We start from the raw sequence: 21,733 nt of genomic DNA on the forward strand, positions 1-21,733 counted from the left end.
GCTGCAGCTCCTCTTTTCACCCTGTGTGTTGAGCTCTCTGTTTTAGCTACAGAGAGAGACATCTCACTTCTGTTCTATCTTTGTTGGGAGTCGCACATGCGCAGTTAGTCCTGCTAGCTAGTCAGTTGCAGAGCATGAGGGAGTGCCATACTAGCAGCTAGGTGAACATTATAACGTGTTACAAAGTGACCACGTTTGTCACGGAAGTAAAGGCTGGACTACAATAGAGCTGTTTGGAGCAGTTTGTGAACAGTGTTTTCTGTTGGAGATGGTAAGTCCCTTTGGGGTGGACTTTGGGCTTTTTCACCTATAACGTGCACAAAAAAGATATATGACACAATAAAGGAAAGGGGAAAAGCCAAAAAGCATAATATGAGCACTTTAAGCAATGTACTGCTGTGGACGGGGCTGCAGCAAACCGTATTTTAGCCACCTAAGAAAAGGCCCACCTTAAAAAAAAAAGCAGTATCAGTTTAAGAGTGTACACTGTATTTAGAATATTTTACTTGCCATCAGACAGCCCTTTCCAATGGTGAACTGAAGCCGTTATGTCCATCTCTGCTCTCTTCAAAGCCACCAGACTACTTTATAGTTTATACAGTAATTTTACCTCAGAACACGGGAGTTGCTGGTCTACTGCTGCCTCGATCTGTTAGTATGTTTGTATTATTGTGTGACTTTGTTCTGCGAGGTAAAATTGCCCTTACCGTGACATTCATGTCCACCTCACGATGAACTGTTGCAACACAGCGACCTGCACGACTAATACCATTATTATCACGGAATGGTCCATTGGAGAGGTCTACTTGATGAATTAAAGAGCTAAAAAGTGTCCTGCCAGAGAGAGTTTTCACAACCTGGTAACTCAAAGTTGTTATCAGTAATGTTTTATAACTGACCTACAAAGCATCAGTAAATGATTGTTTAACCACTAATAAAGCAACAAGTTACATCATGTGAACCCTTCATATGGGTGACTCATTTGAAAGCGGTAGTGTTTGATGTGTGTCAATAGGCTATGCAATTTTAATTGACACCTTTCTTTTTTTATATTTTTCTTGGCCATGATATAAAAAATGGATCACTATATATACAGTTTCATTATTGTTTCTTTATTTAATTATTTGTAGCATCTCAAAGCTACTTTCTTATACACTCCCTTTAAATTGTATGCATGTCTCTCTATTTCTTAGAGCCTATATTTGGCAAACCCTCCTGTCAAACACAACCATGTCAGTTCTAGAAAGAACCATACAGTAAGTAAGTGTATTATCTCATTCACATCAACTACTGTACTAGACATTTTATGAGTTTGTGATGATATGAGTCAGAGGTTATGTCTGTGAGACTCCATTGTTTTGTTGTGGCTGTGCTTTTGAGTCTTGATGTGTGTGTCATCTGGTAAAGAATTTGTGGTGGCATCACTGGCACTTCAGACTGAGTGCTGCGTTGGTGGGGACCAGTGTGGACGTGATGTTTCAGGTATTGGTGAAATGATAAAATATGACCCTTGATTTTGATTAACTGATCCACGAGCTTGAAGACTTCTCAGACACCAAAACACTGTGGTGGTGATGACAGTCATTTTACCTTTCAATGAGGTGATTGCGAGGTTAACACTAAAGATACGGTATTCACATAACAAAGTAATCTACCAGGAATGTGTGCTTGGATGTATTTTATTGGCCAGTGCTCAAAGGAGACTTTGTACAGCATCATTGCAAACATTAAGCCAGGTTCAGACCGCAAAAAAAGCCCTGTGATAAAATAATACAAGTGGATGGTGATCGTGGAGGTGTGTTAATTCAGGTACTTATTAGGGCTGTCAAAATGAAAGCAATAATAACGAGTTGACGCATATTCCTTTTAACGCACGATTAACACTTCAGAAATCAGAAATGGATGCAGCAGTAACGTGTGGATGGCTAGCAGAAAAAAACCCTCCTTCAGCAGAAATGGATAAAGAAAAGGGTCTTTTGAATGGCAGGTTCAGTTTTTAAAGCCCTTCCAGATGGTTCTCTCGACAAGACTAAAGTTATTTGCATGTACTGTCGATGTGCATTGAGTTACCACCGGAGTACGTTGAGTCTCAAATACCACTTGCTGGCCAAGCAAACGGCTGCTACGACTCATTGTTACAGTTAGCTGACCAATGTTCTTGTACAATGTGTCTGTTGCTGTAATGTACGAGGGCCATTATTTTGTGTTGAGCTGTTAAAAAAATAAATTTAAAAAAAGGATTTGTTTAGTTAACCTTTACAAGTGTAAAGTGGGACACTACATTGTTTTAGTAATGTTACATTCATGTCAATATTCCCATCTGTTTTTGCGATTATTCAAATATTTGAATCGATTGTCAGCCCTAGTACTTATGAAAGTTCAAATTATGATCCAGGAAGTCCAGTTTGAGTAATAGTTTGAAGGCTTATCAGATGGGATAACAGCTGTTTATAGATACATATATAGTTGGTGACCTTGCTGGATGATATTGCATTGTGTTGTGTGGCAAAAGTTGAGCGAAGTTCAATGCTCTTGCCAGATGAGCCTGCAATTTATTTTGCAGAGCTCTCTCCTTTGGCAACTCCATTGTGTCAGTCTTTGTTTAGCCTAAAGTGAATTGTTTGTTTTCTCCAAGGGGGTAAGCGAGCGTCCACAAAGCGTAGCTCCTATGGCGCCATTTTGATGCTACCTAGCACTCACCCGCCGTTAGCATTCCATTGACTCCCATTCATTTTGATGTCACTTTGACAGCGAATAACTTTACATCTGAAGCGTTAAAAGACTCTATTTGTCCATTGTTTATTTCTGCGCAGTAACGCTCAGCCATCACCGGGAAAGTGCTTCTAATATACTTCACTGGTCCCCGTTCAGAGCAACGGGATCTGTTGGTCCATTTCTTTAACTTCTCCTTTTGTTTCTCTGCCTGTTCTTCTCTTCTTACACTTAATACATTTCACCATTAGGGGAACAACGGACGAGAGAATTCAAGTTGGAAGAGTAATGTGCAAGAGTAATTCATTTGTGGATTACAGTAATAAGAATACAGAGTACATGCAAGTTGGCCTTCAGCTGGCTGTCGACTGTTGTTTTTCCGGTGAGTTTAAGTGCAACCTTGCATAGAAAACAGATGACGCAAAGCTTCCGATCAGACCGTCTCATTCTTTGCTCTTGGCGTGATGCCCCAGGGTGTGGTGTACCCTCACGATAATTTAAACAGCAGTACGGTAACTACGTCAAGTCACAGTTAAGGACACTTAATTAATTTGTCATTGTAATTATCTAAACCACAACTATAATAAAAACCAACTGTTACATAATACTACACAAACTGGTATGAAAACACATTTGCTTGTCAGTGTTTATACATTGCACGTACACATAAAAACACACCCACCATGTGACCATGCAGCAACTGCGTTAAAAACATGTGATCTGCATGGCAGGAAATGTGTTTTTCTCTGACCTCTGCATATTCTGAGAGTTACATCAACAGTAACCAAGCAACCACACAGGGAATAAAAACTGTGATGCATCATGTCTTTTTTCCATTAAGCCTGTCAGCAAAATTGTTCTTTTGTCCAGGTTTTATAAAAAACAAGTGAATTACCCCACAATATATTCCAAGCTTTTTCCGATGTTTTTTTTTCTTCTAAGAAAAGGTGTAAAAACAACCACCCTCCTTTTTATAAATCCCCCATCACCACCACACACACTTAATGTGGCTTAATAGCGGTTTAAAAGCCTTTTTACAATAATGCTCAGTCTGCAGCTTGCTCACAAAGCTGGCAGGTCAGAGCTTGTGATTGAGTCAATGAGACCATTATGTTCCCTCAACTGCAGCCAGAGCCCATAACCTGCTCAACCCGCAATGCTTATGGGCCCATAGGAAAAGCAGAGGAAGTGCACACGCTGGTTTAAGCACACCAGCATTGACACCTACTGTACGAGGTACACCTCAGTAGACAGACACACTTAGACAGGGACACGAACACACACCAGGTTTCAGGGTTTTAAGTTTCAAGTTAGAACAAAATAAAGGTCTGGCCTGAGGGTGGCACCAGAGGAAAAGACAGGGATGTATTTGTTGTACTTATCCACTGCATAGGAAACAATCCTAGTTGATTTCCTTTAAAAGGAAAGTGACTATGCTCTGCTTTTTATCTGGGGTGGGGAAGTTGACCAGACGTACATTTTGCCAAACCAATCACTTCATCCTCATGCCTTATTGTACTTGTACAAGCCACACAAAGATGAGAGCCATGTTATATCGGAAGTGTTTTCAATCAGTATGTTTTGGTTTTTGCAAGAGTGAAGGCTTAAATGATGAGGACTAACTGGTTGGTTAGGCAAAATACATCTGGTTTCTACCTCAGATATTGAGCAGTGCACGCTCCCTCTCCTAAGCTTTTCAATGCCTAAACCTCAAGCTGGATTTAAACTTGACGCAGATTGATGTAGATTCTGATTTATTGTTCCGCGTCAGATTTCACCAGTTGATAGCACCTCTGCACCACGGCAAATTCCTTGTATGTGAAAACCTACTTGGCAATTAACCTGATTCTGATTCTGCAACACTTCAAATCAGACCGTATTATTCTTCACAGTCACTTGTTTTACATGCGCTGAGCAAACCATTTACAGTGAACAGTACTTGTTATATATTTAATACTGAAAAGGATCACACAATTGAGCTTTTTCAACTTGCTTCGTACTTGTCGTAGAAACACAAGCAGTTCACACCGACCAACCCCATTTCTTGCAGTTCCCATGTAGGGACTGCTGCTGGACTAATGCTGTGATTAGATTAGATAAGATTAGATTAGGTTAGATAGACTTTATTGATCCCAAATTGGTGTATGTGTGTATGTTTATGTGTTATGTTCACACTACGAGCGACAAAGCTATCAGGCGTCAGTTTGTAGCTTCATGTCACCGGTTTCGATTGAAAATAACTCTTGGCCTGTTGCTTTGTCGCAGGTAGTCTGAACACACAGTTAGGCTCTTGAGCTTAATACTAATTTGCTAATGTGCTCACAGCTAACACACTAACATCTAAACATTTAAAGAACCCATATTATGCTCCTTTTCAGCATCATATTTGTACTCTTGGGGTCTACTAGAATAAGTGTATATGCTTTGATGTTAAAAAAAAACGTTATGATTCTCATACTGCCCATTGCTGCCAGCCGGACGTTGTTATACTCAGATTCTAGTCAGAATATGAGTCTGATACTGCATTGGGCTGTGATTATGGGGCGTGTTTCAACCGAACCAGGAAAGAAAAATGTCTCTGCACTCAATTCTGGGCAGCAAGAATGTCTGTAACGAATCGTTCGAGTAATTGACAAGATATTTCACTCTGGACCAAAGTTTTGCTCTATGTTGATATCGCTACAACTACATCGCTAGCCTGTAGCTAAAATATTAGCTGTCCAAAGAGAAGAGGTGCATGTTAGCAGAGCTGCTATGGTTTAAGTTACAGTTTAATTTAATTTTGTAATTTTTTAAAGTGCAAAGTGTTCTGAATATTTCCCCTGGCTCTATAGCACTAGGAAGATTCTGATGGATTAATTATCTTATAGCATCCCAGTTATTGCTAAATGATGTTGGGTTGTGCCACAGTTAAGTCAAAGTTATAAGATAATAAGGTCAGGTTTGTGACAAAAAATACATGTTCTTCAGTGGCACATTTTATAATACTACTTTCAACCATTCCCAGTGATAATCACATATGTAAATTTCGAGACACATAATACATTTACATTATACCCTGTAGAATACACCACTGCGAATAATCCTTACATATTTACATCCAAGACTCACACTCAAATGACTGGACACACACCCATGGCACAATGGCAGGCCCCATGGGTGGGGGAACAGTCTCAGGTAGATTGGGTGTCATTTTTCTTTGCCTCCACATTCACTACTGCATCTTATAATCAGGTCATAACCTAGTTATGTCTTTATGAAATAATCGGCTGCACTGCAGGCATACACCTGAAGAGTATAAAGTGGCAGGGTGTGGAAACCCGTCGTCATCACACGGGGGACACTGCAGCGTCTCGGACTCAAACCTGAGCGTGGGCGAGTTGTCTTTTTGTGTAAAGTATACACATCAGGGTCTATGTAATTACAGAACGAGTGCAGTGTATAATTTGAGTCATCACAGAGAGAGTGAATGAAAGGTGCAGGAGAGCACGGTGTTACTCTAGTGTGGGAAAGAGGTGTGTTTAAGGGGTCATTGTTGGGAGGATTGTGTTGTACACCACCAGGGGGCAGTAGAATAGTTCCCACAGGAACAGGGGGGCTTCGCTGTCAGGATGCAAGTCACACTCTAGTTATCTCTCCCTTGTTTCCTTCTCTTTCTTCGTCTATCTTTGCTTTTCTTCCTCTCATCTCGTTTCCTCTTATCCTCCTATTCCCCCCCCAACCAAAATACTGTACATGTTTGTAGGCCCACTCGTGAGAGAGTTGTGTGGTCGGCATGTTTCCAAGACAGGGATGGAAGAAGTGAGTTGAGCACAGTATAGGTGGGAGGGATAAATCAAACAAGCAGGGGGGAAGATGCAACAGAGAGGATATGCTGTATTTGGTGGGAGAGAGTGTGGGTTGGAGGTGAAGTGAAGTGGTCTTCACATTGTGTTGACTTTGAAACACAAGATCACATGCTGAGGGTGAACGGCCAGAACTAATGTCTGGCCAAAGCTGTCGTTTTCTCCATGAACGCTGCTGCGGTTTAGGGGAGCTGAAAAGTGTGATGGGGGAGGAATTTGTCTCTGTTCAGTTGTGGTCATTTATGAGAAGAAGGGTGTGAGTGTTTGTGGCTCTGTGAGTAATGTGCACTATTAAACCCTAAGATTTGGTGTCAGCAGTATAATGGCAGAAGTACTCGGATGCTTTACTTGAGTAAAAGTACCAATACAATAGAGGTGGGGGGAAAAATCGATACAGCATAGTATCGCAATATTTTCTGTGGCAATACTATATCGCTACACGGACGCCAAGTATCGATTTTGTAGCAATACAATTGAAGTGAGATGAACAAACAGAGAAATGTATCATTTTAGATAAAACAGATGTTGAGTTTGTTGACAAAGTTTCCTTTTGAGGACATAATTTGAAATTGGGAAACATTTGAAGTTGGAAAAAGGGTAATAAATTGCAATATATCGCAGAATATTGCAATATGTTTAAAATCGCATCGTGATGATATTGTATCGTGAGGCCTTTGGTGATTCCCATCCCTACAATACAACAGTGTAGAAATACCTAATTACAAGTAAAAGTGCTGCATTCAAAAATCCTACTTAGGTAAAATTACAGAAGTATAATCAGCAAAATGTACTTTTAAGTATCAAAAATAAAAGTACTCGTTCCTTAGTAAAATGGACCCTTTGAGTGATATATTATTATATATTACATTATTAGATTTTTAACACTGATGGTACAATGAGTAAGCAGCTGTTTACTGTTGTAACTGGTCATAGGGTAGCTAGTTTTAACTACTTAATATAGTTAGTTAGTTACTCAGTCAGTTAGTCTAATCTAGTGGTTGCCAAACTAAGGGTCAGGCCCATCCAAAGTGTCACAAGATAAATTTGAAGGGTCATGAGATGATTATTCAGGCAAGAAAGAAGAAAAAAAACAAGTTCTGTGACACAAATTTCTATTTATGTATATGACTTTTTGCAAAATATTTGAATATCATTTGAACAGTTTTTTAAAATAAAACCATCTCTGCTTTTTAGCCATGCGTTTGCGTAGAAAACTAGTAGTGAACTGAATTGCTCCCATACTTGCCTATGTACTACACGTGTTACTGAAAGATTCCACTAGAGGACACACCAGAGAACTCAAACCGTATCATAGACCTTCCGGATTTGCATGATGTAAACCATAAACACTGGAGAAGTGAGTTCAAGGAAATTAAAAAGCAGTTTTGGCAATTTCTTTGCTGTTTTCGCTTTTTGCTCACAGGTTTCTCTATAGAGCTCCACCTACAGCTGGTGGCCGGCCCAAAGTTGCAAGGGTGGTTTTTCCGCTCACAGGCGCTAGGGGGAAGCGAGACGGCCAACATTCAACCCGAAAAAAGTCATATAACCATTCCAGTGACTCCGAAGCTGTTCACTTAAGGTAAATAAAGCTAAAAAAACTGCATAATTACCCTTTAATTCTGAGATCACAGCAGAAAAAGCGTCAGCGGCGCCATCATTGTAAATCAAGCAGGTTGTGACAAGTTCTTAGTGTGTAGTTAAAAGCAAGTATATTGTGGCCGGGTTGGTTCAGTGGGTAGAGCAGGCGCACATGTGGTTGGGGGTTTGTACCTCGACGCAACAGCTTTTTTGTTAGAAGTCACAAGCCAAAAATTCAGAAACCACTGGTTTAATATTTAACAATATGTATTTTATATGATCATCATGCATTGATTTGTTTCTAATGCAAAGTAACTGGTAATTACAGCTGTCATTTAGATTTAGTTGAGTAAAAAGTACAATATTTCCCTCTGAAATGTAGTGAAGTAAAAAAGTACTTGAGTAAAAGTACTTGAGTAAATGTACTAAGTTACTTTCCACCACTGGGTGTCAGTCAGTTTGTGTAGGCACATAATGTAAAAAACATGGGGGGCAATTGCTCAAAAGCAAGTGGTGGTGTGTTTGTGTCTGAGTGGGTGCTGGTGGTTTTTTTGGGGGGGTGTTTGCATCCATTCCCTGCTGGATGGTGAAAAGTGCAGCGCAGCAGAAATGCATTCCAAGGTGGGGGGAGAGCTGCATGGGTTCCACGACTATCAGGTTCTTTGGCTGGGCTGCGGGTTTGGCTCCATCGCAGCTTAATGGCAGGAAAAGAGGGGAGAGTGTATAGATGATTAGTAGTGAAGGGGCCAAACCAGAGAAAAATGTTTTAGCCCCAACCTTTTATTGTTTATAGATAAAACACTTTGCCAGAACCATTAAAATGGCGAGCGCAACGGGAGGAAAATCACAGCCTTGGACCATTAAGAACAAAAAGTGATTCACTTTAAGAAGAAATAGATGCTTGTTTTATGATGTTCAGGGTGTCTTTGCATGCTGATAAATGTATGTGTGTGTGTGTCATGTGTAGCTTGGAGAAGCTTGCAGCAGGCCCTGTAGCCAGTCTGACTGCTAATGAACTTGGATCGGCGTCCGTGAGCGTTGGGGCTGAAAGGGCTCTTTCTCCCGCTCGGCCACAGCCACTCAGCTGTCACTAGCTGACCTACAGCTCTCTGATTATGTCACTGTTGCTTAGAAGGCTCCGCATTCATCCATCATTAGGCTACAAATGTGGACGCCCCAATCAAACGCCCTATTAAAACCTTCTACTGGTCTCTTTCAGTTTGTTCGCTGGTTGCAGCTGCTGCTCTGTACCAAGAAAACCAGTGTGCCAAAAATAATTCAGTTTCATCTCTTTTTCTCTTAATCTTGGATCAAATGAAGGCAAAGTGTAGAAATGTACACAACAGGTGTTTATAAGTGGTGAAACTAAAGGTTGAGTATCACATTTTGACTCTTCCACCAACCTACAGTTCGGCAGAGATCAACACCCAGCAGCTCGTTGATTGCCGTATATTCTGTCAGGGGTGGCAAGTGGCAAGAGTTTTACTTCTACTCCATTGCCATTTACAGGGAAATATTGCACTACATTTATCAGAGAATTTTACTACATTTATCAGAGAGCTGTACTGTAGTTACTTTGCGCAATCAGATTTAACACAGAGAAACGTATCATAAACTTACAAAATACAGTACATTGTCAAAACATGTACACTGATTTTGGCTTGTGACCCCTTACAAAAAAAACGTGGCTGGTTTGACCAGTTTGGGTAAATACAGCACCGATGCAGTACTGTGTCAACTGTACACAGAATCAGTAGGATATTTTGAGTGCTAGCATTCTTTTTTATACTACTGTTGGGTTATTAACCGTTCTTCATATATAACGAATATATGTTTATTTTGACTCAGTGTTAAGACGCAAGCTCACATTTTAGTCAGGGTACAAGATTACAAGTTTGGGAACCACTGGACTAGACTAACTGTATATAAAGTAGTTCAAACTAGCTAAAAACCCAGCTACAACAGTAAAATGCTGCTTATGCATTAATGCATCAGAGTTAATAAACCTAATAATGTAATATATAATACAATTTCAACCACGTCCAACTTTTTTATGCAGTACTTTTATTTGAATAAAGAATCTCAATACTTTGTCTAGCACTGCATGCTGTGCGTGTTCGACCTCTTGGATCTGGAGGAATCCATTGAGTGCCGGTCGCCAGGAGCAACAGGCCTTCGGGAGGAGGAGGAGGCGGAGGACGAGGAGGAGGGGTCTGGTGTCCACCCATCCACACCTCCCTTTCTCTCTCTCGCTCTGCCATCCTTCCCTCCCCTCCCCTCCCCTCACACGGGCTTTGCCTTTGGCTGAACGCTGGGATTCTTTCACAGAGGCTGCCGGTTGCCAAGAGAGAGCGAGCCCCAGAAAAGCTGGGCAAATGTATGTGGGTCACTGCGAGTCAGAAGGAGGCTTTTCATTCTCCTCTTCCCTCCTTTTTTCTCCTCCTTTTTGTTCCTTTGTTCTTTTCTGGCTCTTTGGCTCTCTCCTTCCACCCCCATGAGTGAAAAGATAACATTGATTAGTGCCAGTCCCGTTTATTATTTTCCTCGACGAGCCGCTAAGACAAGGCCTAATAAGATATGGAACTGTGTCCTATTGACTTATTAACTTCTCTCTGGGTGTGCACACATCTCTGAGCATCTGTGTGTGTGTGTGTGTGTGTGTGTGTGTGTGTGTGTGTGTGTGTGTGTGTGTGTGTGGCTTGTGTTCCTGACCCATGGACAAACAAAACAGTCTGTGAGAAGGGGGACAGTCTCCACTAAATAGGATCTGGAGCAGATGTTTCTTTGGCCTCAGTCTCACTTCCTTTCACCAGCTCTCAACTTCTTCTTTCCTTTCCTCTTTCTCTCTGATGGAGGCTGAGTGGTTTGTGCTGTTTTTGTGGAAGCCTGTTTGTCTGGCCGGCTGCAGCGACGCGGGAAAGTAATCCAGGCTGTCGTCACTGCAGGGACGGATCAGCAGGACAGCCTGTGCTATTGGCTTTACCTTATATGTTTGTCTCTAGCTGCCATATGTTCGGTTTCTCTCTCTCTCTCTCTCTCTCTCTCTCTCTCTCTCTCTCTCTCTCTCTCTCTCTTTGGCTGTTTACCTCTCTATTAGTTATCAACAGACAATCAGAAATCACCCCCCACAGAGAGTGGCATTTAGGCCCGTAAGGTTCACCAGTGCCACTTCAATCAGACCCTTGAAATCTCTATCTGTGGTTACATCTACAGAAGTTTCAGGTTCAGGGGATTTTTTGTTTTTATTTGACATGTGTCATCTCCTTTTTGAGGCAGTGAAAGTGAGTGTGTGTGCACAAGAGTTCACTGCATCGTTTCACCGTTTCGCCCTCTTTGTGTCTCTACGCTTCCCAAAGTCGAGAAAGACTTTGTCAATGGGGTATAAAGTCTAGATATCCCAGATATCCACATCAGAGTGCTTGCTATTATTTCATTAGATTGATATCAGGTTGTCTGACACCACCCTCTTTCTCCCCCGTTCGCCCTTCTGTGGCAGAGTTTCTCATTTCAGCAAAGACAATGGCCTGTCTATCCTGCGCTACTAAGTAAATGTCAGGTACTGTCTACCCTCCTCCTCATCTATTCACTAAAATGCTCTAGGGGCTGAGAGGTAGATATCCATCTACCAGGGTCTGTACACATGTGTGCTACATGGTACAACTTCAGTCAAGTCCCTGGATCGAGTTTCCCTACATGTATATAGTTTACAAGAACTTACACAAGGTCAAGGACAGATTTCAGGCATCTGTTATTTAATTTTATCAGTGAGTTTTTCAGCTTGCTGCAGCTAAGTATGCAGGGGTGTAGCTCGGAATTTGGAGGCTTTTCTGGAGACCAAACATATTTCTTTATGCGTAAATTATCAGACAAACCCCTGATTGAAATGATAAACTTGGGGCACTGGCCTAAGAGTAGGTAAAGTTTCACCAGTAGTCCCCTGTAGTAGCTGACATAAATTAGTTGAGTTTAAATGCCAAGAATTCTCTGGCTACATCTTCTGTTCTGGTTTCAATTGTGAATGTTTGCTGTTTTTTTTTTATTTCTTCTATAATAACTAACTAAATATGTTTCGGTTTTGCACTGCTGGTCGGGACAAAACAATGACATTTCCAGACGTCACCTTAGACCCTGAAAAACTGTGAGGAACATTTTTGTATATTTTAAAACTGTGATGAACATCTTTGTATATTTTTTAACAAAACTGTTCACTAATTAAAATAACCATTGCAGCTCTAGTCCTGTGTGTGTTTATAGGAAAGATCATTTTGTTTCAGTCTGCACAGAAAAGGTTTTTTTTCCCCCAGTTTGTTCCAGTTTGACTCAGATAATACAGAACCACAATTTATCCTTTTTGCTAAAACATTGCTCCCAGTTCTGCAAATTTCAGTCATACCAAAATCAGAGGTGTGGCATTAAAAGCTCCACTAATCAATATTTCATAACCATGTGCCAAATGATTATATAACTATGTGAACGGGGTCGCTCACAGTGATGAAACTACGAAAAGAAGAAGAATAGAATCCCTGAGGGGAAATTATTAATCACACACCTGTACACATGCATTAAATGGAGAGATGTCAGAGCAAGCGGGGTTGCCCATGGACAGGCGCCCTGAGCAGTTGGCGATTCTGTGCCTTGCCGAAGGGCACATTGGTAGTGCTCAGGAGGCAAACTGGCACCTCCCCAGCTACCAGTCCACACTCCGTACTTGGTCCGTACGGGGACTTGAACCAGCAACCCTCCGGTTCCCAAGCCAAGTGAGCTACTGACGTCCCCAGTTATCACCTGACTGCGGTTTTATTAGTTTATAATGTCGTGGACAGTCCCCTTTAATTAACTGGACAGTAAAAGGAGCACCTTTGGCCTCTATGGCTAATTTCCAGCTGTAGTCCCCGGCCAGTTGTCAATAGGCACCCTAAAATACAATGGTTAAAAAATTAAATAAATTATATTACATTTATAATTACAGCAGGCCTAAGCAAAAGGAAGTAAGACATACAAACATGTGGCACACATTTGGAGCAAGCACAAACAAGCAAGCACAGATGAAGGCAAAGGCATCAAAGCAGTTCATGCAATAAACACAATACAAAGGAGACAAGGGAAAAGAGAATAGTCACAGAGGCCACATCGAAAAAACATACAAGACATAACATAGAGATCGAGCGGCAGCAACAATGACTACGTATGTCACATCAAACACATCACATCTGACAGTGTGCGGTAATAGTTGTCGGACAGCCATGTTTTTTTTTTAAGATTATTTTTTGGACATTTTTAGGCCTTTATTCAACAGGACAGCTGAAGAAATGAAAGGGGAGAGAGAGGGGGAATGACACGCAGCAAAGGGCCACAGGTCGGAGTCAAACCCGGGCCAGCTGCGTCAAGGAGTAAACCTCTATATATGGGCGCCTGCTCTACCAACTGAGCTATCCGGGCGCCCGACAGTCATGTTTTAAGGTGTGTTGTTAAGGTGGAATATGTATGTCTCTGATATAGGCAGTGAATTCCAGTTTTGTATTGCCGTAACAGAAAATGATAATTAACCAAATGTGCTTTTCATGAATGGGATTAGAAGGTCACCTCGTGTGGTGCTTGTGGTGCTCATGTTACACTAATATCTATCTAATTTACATGTTTTACATTTACATGTAACAGTTTTACCACACAAGGTGCATTGCAGCACCTTACCATACATACACACATTACTTTTATCTACTACTACTATTACTCCTACTTGCGTTAGCATGTACAGTATTTACTTCTGTCTGTAAATGTATTGTTGAAAATACTATTTTGTATATGGAAAAATAAGATAAAGATCTTGATTTTTTTGTACATTCAGGTACAGACTGACGGTGTATTTGTCCTGGATGGAAAAGAAAAATCCTTCTCATCATCTTCCTCCTACTGCTTTCCCAAAAAGGTCAGTTAAATGAAAGGGACGTGGCTCAAATATAGATCGGGGTTTGTTACTCCTGGAGGGACTGACGGCATGTGTTATGTTATATCATTAGGATAATAATTCCTCCGATATAAGACACCTCTGGCAGTCTTCAGCCCTTTCATAACCCCCCTCTTTGCTTTGGACATCTGGCAGACATACGCCTCAGGCTCATGGCGAAGGGAGGATGTGGGGGCAGGGATCAATTCCATAACTCTATGGACTGCTGACTGAGAACTGCAGTATAGAGAAATATGGCTCTTTCAGGTGTGAGCGTGAGCGATTTCTGTGCCGTTTTGTTTGGCGCTAATAACCTAATATTAAGCCAGAATCTTTTTCAACTGTAACACTATGAGGGGAGAAGAAAAACAATAAAACTCTAGTCACCTGATTTCCTGTCTCTAATCTGAGGGGTTTTCTTCTCACTTCCTGCTCGGCTGGTTTCCACCAGATATTTCTAGAAGCTCTACCTTAGTGGTGGTGACAGCAACATGTGTGCCGCAAACATGTTTTAGGCTTCAGTTAGGTCATATGTATTGCGACTGACTTGTTTATAGAGTCCTCCGAAGCTTAATTGCTATCAGACTTTATCCGGGGCCTGCTATAGAGATAAAGGGGGGGGGGGGGCATTATGAAAGAGAGATGGGATTTGGGATTGCTGCATGATTTATAAGATGAGACAAATGTTATTGAAGCCACCAAGAGGAAACTTGGAGAGCCACAACACACACACACACACACACACACACACACACACACACACACACACACACACACACACACATATGGATCAGTGAATAAAAAGATTTAGATACCAGAGGCATGATTATCTCCACTGCTTTAGCATATAACAGAAACGGCAATACATTATCCCAACTTTGCATTATCTTAACCTTGCTCTCAGCATCCCTATGCGGCCCTCGCAGGAAGTTTGTCCCCTCCAGTCGAGCTCCATTCACCTCCCGGTTTATTTTCTTTCCACTGCACGTGTCCAGTGAGAGCTTTGCAAATGACCTAGATTCATCAAGACTCAATAGGGAGTGTTGTGCCAAGCACTCCTGATGCCAGACAGGTCCGGGGACTGGCCAGATAGCGTGAGAGTGGAGAATCCCTCAGTATCCAGATCCTTTACTTAAATTAAAGTACTAATAGCACACTGTTAAATACTATTTCACATTACATTATATTTTAATCATTATTATTATCCTTATTTTAAACCTCATACATGCCCAGATCAACACAAATCCTTATTATAATAAGGACATACACCAGAGATAAATAGATAGATAGATAGATAGATAGATAGATAGATAGATTTTTATTGATCCCAAAAATGGGAAATTACAGTGTTACAGCAGCAAAATATCAGACACATAGGACACATACAGAATATACATGAAATAATAGGATACAGTATACATGAAAGAATAATAGGATAGAATACAAGAACAAATATTTAAAATATATACAAGTTGGAAATAAAATTGTACAACTACTTAACTAGTATTGATAAAGATGAAGATAAACCTATTGTGCAAGTTGCACTTATGATTGTGATGTCTATTAGTCATATCTAACACTCAGTGATGAAGTGTTAAAAAGTTGTATTGCCTGTGGTAGGAATGATTTCTGTCCGATTGCCGCTCTTTGCTACCTGTGTCTTGCCCGGTATGTTTCGGAAAGACAGTTGTTTCACTGTTGAAACGGGCAACATTTCCTCAAATATGTATGCTGCTACAAGCCTATTTAATGTATCTCTGCTTTGTTTACCTGCTGTTGAAAATCAAGTCTGGGCTGCTTGGCTGGTGTCGGAAACATGCTCTTTTTTTAAAATCTTTTTATCACTCAGGGTCTGGGGGTCTTTAGTAACTAGCTTTGTGTTAGCGTGTTGCCTTTGCCGATGCTTGGACAGATTGGATGTTGTGTTCGTGGCGGTGGAGAAGTGTTTGTGGCCTGGGCACAATTTACACTTTACGATCAAGTTTTTGTCCTTTCGCGCAACTAATTTGAACTAATTGGCATACCTCCACCCCTCAAAAGACATCTTAAGCTGTGGTTCGGCCATTTTTGTTTCGTGTTATGCAAACACGCACGGAAAGGGAAGTGTGATTAGTTTTTCCTCTTCTCCAGTTACGCAGATAGTTGAAGAAGCAGTAATGCAAGTAACACGATAATGTTTTGATTAGTAACTGTAATGTTATTAACAGTAATGCATTACTGCGTCAACAGACAAATCAGTAATCTGATTGTAACTCGTTACCCCCAACACTGATTATATCATTAGATCATTATTATTCATGCAACTATGTGTGAGCAGAATTGTACTGTTGTAGTTTGTTGGGTTGGAGCTCATTTCTACCTATTTTATAAATGGCATAAGGGATTAATCTGCTGATTATTTTCTCAATTAATTAGTTGATTGTTTGGTTCGTAGAACTTCAGAAAATAGTGAAGCGACACCTTCAAATTGCTCACTGTGTCTTGCCAATAGTCAAACCACAGAAGGATTTAGTTATTCAGCATTTTTTGTCCATTGAGTTTTGTTTCAGCTCTAATTTAAAACACTGTTGAATAGTTTTATCTATGACAATATGTCGTATTTTATAAGCTCTTCATATGTTTTGTATGCCAAATGTTGATTAGTAAACTAACATTTACCTGAAGCTATTAAACACATGTAGTGGAGTTACACTACATGTAAAAAGGACTTGAATAAATGTACTTGGTTACTTTCCACCACTGGAGATACTTGCATTAGATTTTTTTGATGCATTTGGGTGGCTAGAAATCCAGAAAATCCGTGTCTGAATTTGTGTCTGAGTGCGGCTGTGCTGTAAGCCAGCTCTCCAGGATCCCTGCTCTGCATCAAGCCCTTTGTTAGTTCAATTAGAAATTTATGGTGCACAAAAATTGAGGGTGGGAAAAACAAGATGTGCAGATCATAGCGGGGTCTATTTTGGTTGTTTGGTATTTTAATGTCGCCATTCTCATCAGTAATGTTCAGGTGGCTGTTGTGGGCTTTTAATGCTGGAGGGAACACAGCAGCCTACCTCATGGAAAATGTGCATCATTACCACACTCGGCCTGGCGCACAACAAACATGCCGGCACACAAGGACACACATTCAAGCAACACACACACACACACACACACACACACACACACACACACAGGATTTGTCAGCAAAGCCAGGCATCACATAAAGTAGCTTTGTTCAATGCTAGCTTACAAATTTTCAAATGTCTGATCCATCACTTCCTGTTCCAGTAAGGTTGGAGGCGATGGGTGCTGGTGGTGTTGGGAGGTGGTGGGCGTTTTTCTGGGCAGCTCCGTCTAATGAGCAACCCTTTCACCGAACCAGACAGTTTACGGGGTGGCTGCCAGCCTCATTAAGAGCAGCTCTTAATTGCCCTTTTCTAAGCCAAAAACCCAAAAGCTGAAACATCTGCTGGCCCATGAACCTCCTCCCCCGTACCCTCTTCCGCCCTCCATTCTGCTCTGGCACTTGTTGATCCCTCGCTACCACCACCACTGACTTCCATAACAACAACAACAACAACGACAGCATCCAGACAGCAGGCCCCCTGGAGCTGAACAATACCCTTACAGTGAAGTGCTTTGCAGTATACAACATATGCAGCAGTTAGCACTTTTTTTGAAGTCATAAGAAGTCTATGGCTTCTTTATGTCAAATCAAAAATGCGATTAGGGAATCACAACAATGTAGAGCCCAATTATATACCATAGTTTTGATTATGTTACTGTATGTGATTATGTTCTTGAGGTTAAAGTGAATGTGCTTGAAAGAATCCTGTGAGGAAACCCATACAGTTCTGTATCACAGCTATTTGAATACCCTCAGCTGCCACTTTATTAGGTACACCAGTACAATTTTTACTGATGTCATAGTTAAGGATGGTGTTCTAGTGGACTACATTATATTATATTTTTTTTATTTTTTTAAACATGATGTATATAATGAATATGTCAACAACTAGTCATGTATGCACTATAAAAATGTATGTGTATATCTAATAAAGTGGACATTGACTGTATGTTTCTCCCCAAATGTGTCTAGCCTAAAGGCCTAATACAGCTGATGAACACATTTCCTTCCTCATAAAACATTTGCAGATAGCTTGAAACCGCCATAGTTTACATCCATGTTTACATCATCTGGCAGTCTTCTTCTGTGCCTTTTGTCTTCGCTTGCATGTAGTGCATACATGTAGCTTCTTGTGTAGCATGGGAGTAGTTCAGAAGATGCTAACAAAATGGCACGCTAGTGCTAAAATACCACAGGATACGTTTTAAAGCTCCCCTTAGCTCTACAGACCATTTTAGCATCTTTCAGCTCATTGTTTTGGTTTTACAGCCCACAACTTTATTGTTTTGTTTGACTCTCACCGCTCTCATCAGTGTAGTTTTAAGCTTTAGCAGGCAGCTGTTTTCAGCCCAAAAAAAAACTATGCTCTGTACCAAACAGCAGACAATGTTAGAGACTAGCTAGTGAACACAGTGGAGCATTTAGCAGCTAAAGCTAAATATTTTCCTTCAGAGTTACATTTAAGTGAATATTGGACTAGTATTTATCAAACACAACTTCAAATGAATTTTAATGTTGCTCCACATCTGCTAAATATGTAAATAGACAATCGTTTTGCTAACATGTTCGCCATAACAACTTTTTAAGCTAATAATATATCAGCATTGTGTTTACAGCTTTCTGTGCTGTCCCCAAAGTGGCTAAAAAACAATCAGTAAATGCAGGTTACAACTCTGCACATGTGTTCTGCACCTCTGTAATGCTTAGTTTGCAGGAAAGTACAGACCAAAATACCCTCTGTATTTACAAGAAAAATAAAATACAGGTGTACAGTTTTAAGTAACAGTTTAGTTCATGTGAAGAGTGTAGGAAGATAAATAACATTACACAAAATAAAAAAAGTCTACTTGTTTTAATCTTTAGCACCATAAATTCAAGATCGCAGAGCTGACACCACGTTGCCATGGTAACTCCTAATTCCTTGTCTCTGAGCTGAGGAGAGTAGGAGGCTGTGGGAGAGTTAGCCTGTTGATAAGTGTCCCAGATACAGAATACTAGACTGCCAGAGGAGACTGATAAGACAAGCAAGTTTAGACAACTCCTCATTGTCCGGTTGCCCAAGGTCGCTAATTCCCTGTGTGTGACAGAAGCGTTGATAATGAGTCACTGTGCGGTCAGAGTGGCCTTCCTTCCTTCTGTGCAAGATATAGAAAAGAAAAAGAAAGAGTTTATAGGCCAGCAGACTGATGATTACTTTTAAACAAAGCTGAGAAAGTCATTCTTGAAATGATAGCTGACCTGACCTTTTTATACATTCATTCAGGGGTGTGTCCAACATACTAAAAACAAAAGTATTGAAATAAATGTTTCACAAAAAAAACATTTGGAATTAGTTTCTTCCTTCTGGCCTGAATAAACTGTTACATCAAGTTGCATCAAAAATCCAAAAAGTCTCATTCTGGACATAGTGCACAATTGGTCCCCACCCCACTAATAGATGGTTTGACCCATTTCAGACACTCAATTCTGCAATCCTTAAATTTAGATTTTGTGTAAAAAAAGGAAAGCAAGACGATAAATCATCATTTGAAATCAAGCAATGTTTTTGTTTCAATGACGTTGGAGAAATTTGAAAGAACCCCAGGGCTTCTGTGTGCTGAAAGAAAACCTTCTTTTTTTTATGTTTTTTTAAAGTTTGTTTTTTCAGTGTTTTCGAACTGTGAAGTGAGAACAAGCAAAGGAACATAAAACATACAACCGGGAACATGGTTATCAAGCCAGTGACAGATTTGTTTGTGGGGCCTACATGTCACAACAGCTCGTCGTGATCCCTCTCACAGCCATGTTGTGTTTGGGTGTGCGTTTCCCATTGATTACCTGGCTGGGAGAGATGAGATAGGAGGGGAAGGGTGGGAGAGTGGGTCTGGGAGAGCGTGTGCGGTGGAGGTTTTCTCGACTTTGGCAGGCTGTGGACAGCTGGACCACCAGTTCGAGTTTCTCCTCACAGCGAGGCTGAAATTTCAGCCCCTGAAAATCGAGGGTAATAAACGATTGGGGCTCTCAAAACAACCTCTCCGTGTGGGTGTGGGGTTTTCTTTTCCCGCCCTTTCCTTATTTTTCCTGTCCCGGTTCCTTTGCCCTGGCCTCAGTTCGGCTCCGACGGGTGCTGGTATGATAGCAAACGTGATTATGTCAAAATACCAAAATATTTTACTCTAAACATAGTTAAATGGTAAAAAATCCCTCCGCAGCATTAGTATAATGTTAAATCAGCAGGGCTTACAGCTGTCCTGGGCACAGCGTGGTTCACGTGGTTGGGATTATTCCTTGACCACAGAGGCTATGTTCTTCCTGATCTGAAGTTAGCCGTCCAGCAGTGTTTTTCGAGGCTTTTGAGGAAGTGAGAAGTGCTGATGAGACGGTTGTGTATAGCAGCGCTGGTGCAACTGGAGTGAGGAACAACAGGATGAAGCAAGGCTCCGGAGTGGCCTTGGACATGACTGGGGAAGTGGGAGCAGAGTGGACATGCATCTCAGCTTGAATCATGTTGACAGTAATGATACAGTCAGCAGGGTTTAGTCATCCTCCACTTCTGTGCATTGTCAGTTTATTTTGTATGTTTTGGTTGCCCTATAGCAACCTGACATATTTGGCAGGTTCTGCTTTTACAAAACTGTAAAATACCGTGACTACTTTGTGATGATAACAGCTGTAAGAGAGACTGCAAAGAAGTTTCCCAAAAGTACCCATCCAGATGGTCCATGTATGTCTTCACATTAGCATGACTCCTTAACCACACATTACTCAGGCCTCACAAGTTCCTGTTTCTTAGTTGATTCTGGTACAATCTTTTGAGGCAAGCTGAAGACATTTTTTTTAACATATAAGCTTTAGTTGGTGCTGAAAAGATTAGTTCCTTTATCGTTTACGTGCACCGCCCTGCCAATGGTTTCACACTTTTATAATCATGATGTGCCAAGAAACGCAGCAATGCACCAACAAAGGCAGTGAAGAAGTAGACTGCCAACAAGTAAACATGGATGTAAACAACGCGGACACACACAATGTGTTTGGCGAGTAAAAACTGATTGTTTGCAGAACTTTGTTTGTTGGAGGTAGAGCTTGGAGGCAATTACGAGAGCCATGCACTGGTTGCCTGGGAATCTTGTTGTAATGACAAGACTCCAGGAAGTGACCGCACCCAAAACTGTTCCAGCAAGTAACTCCTCCTAAAACCTCATAAAACTAATAATGTGATTATTAGTGCGCTTTAACCCTCCTGTTGTCCTCGGGTCAAATCTGACTCATTTTTGAAAAGTTTCTGTATCAGAAATGTGGGTTTCTTTCAACCAAATTTGAAAACAAACTAACGTGGATGGTTCCATACAACGCTCTTCACAAGTTAAATAAATGATCAGTTCACTGCTTCCATTGAATGTGGGTGTTTCATTCAATTTTATAGCATGTAAAGAAAAATTTATAATAGGACGTTGAAAAGCGTTAGAAAAAAAAATGTCAAAAAAGCACAGAAAAAAAGTGACAAAAACATCGGAAAAAGTGCCAAAAATGTCGGGAAAGTCTTCAAAAACGCCAGGAAAAGTGACAAAA

At 40.9% G+C, this 21,733-nt stretch overlaps 1 long non-coding RNA gene across 3 annotated transcripts in view; it reads left to right on the plus strand.

Moving 5' to 3' along the window:
* Positions 1-21,733, plus strand: part of LOC116057392 — a 135,952-nt gene that overhangs the window by 15,326 nt on the left and 98,893 nt on the right. The window contains exon 4 of one of the 3 annotated variants that reach the window (XR_004106803.2): positions 13,981-14,061. The exons of the other annotated variants lie outside the window; for them this stretch is intronic. This is a non-coding gene — a long non-coding RNA (uncharacterized LOC116057392). The remainder of the gene's footprint in view (positions 1-13,980; positions 14,062-21,733) is intronic. 3 annotated transcript variants of the gene reach the window in all.

This window comes from Sander lucioperca, chromosome 18, assembly GCF_008315115.2.
Source record: "Sander lucioperca isolate FBNREF2018 chromosome 18, SLUC_FBN_1.2, whole genome shotgun sequence".
Taxonomy (NCBI): domain Eukaryota; kingdom Metazoa; phylum Chordata; class Actinopteri; order Perciformes; family Percidae; genus Sander; species Sander lucioperca.